Source organism: Coregonus clupeaformis, chromosome 11 (assembly GCF_020615455.1).
Source record: "Coregonus clupeaformis isolate EN_2021a chromosome 11, ASM2061545v1, whole genome shotgun sequence".
In the NCBI taxonomy this organism is placed as follows: Eukaryota; Metazoa; Chordata; class Actinopteri; order Salmoniformes; family Salmonidae; genus Coregonus; species Coregonus clupeaformis.
In genome coordinates, this window is record NC_059202.1 from 19641844 (window position 1) to 19642363 (window position 520).

Sequence of the window (520 nt, forward strand, 5' to 3'; positions counted from 1 at the left end):
GTAGTAGTAGTAGTAGTAGCAGTAGTAGTAACAGTAGTAGTAGTAGTAGTAGTAGTAGTAGTAGTAGTAGTAGTAGTAACAGTAGTAGTAGTAGTAGTAGTAGTAGCAGTAGTAGTAACAGTAGTAGTAGTAGTAATAGTAGTAGCAGTAGTAGTAGTAGCAGTAGCAGTAGCAGTAGTAGTAGCAGTAGTAGTAGTAGTAGCAGTAGTAGTAGTAGTAGTAGTAGTAGTAATAGTAGTAGCAGTAGTAATAGTAGTAGCAGTAGTAGTAGTAGTAGTAGTAGTAGTAGTAGTAGTAGTAGTAGTAGTAGTAGTAGGCATTAATCCTTACATGGGTGGATTGGCTGTCTGGCAATTCTGGCAAATACCAGAAGGACCATCTTCTATTGGGAGGGCTGGTCGAAATTGACCAAAAAAATTAATAATTATATATACAGTGCATTTGGAAAGTATTCAGACCCCTTGACATTTTACACATTTTGTTAGGTTACAGACTTATTCTAAAATGGATTAAATTGTTT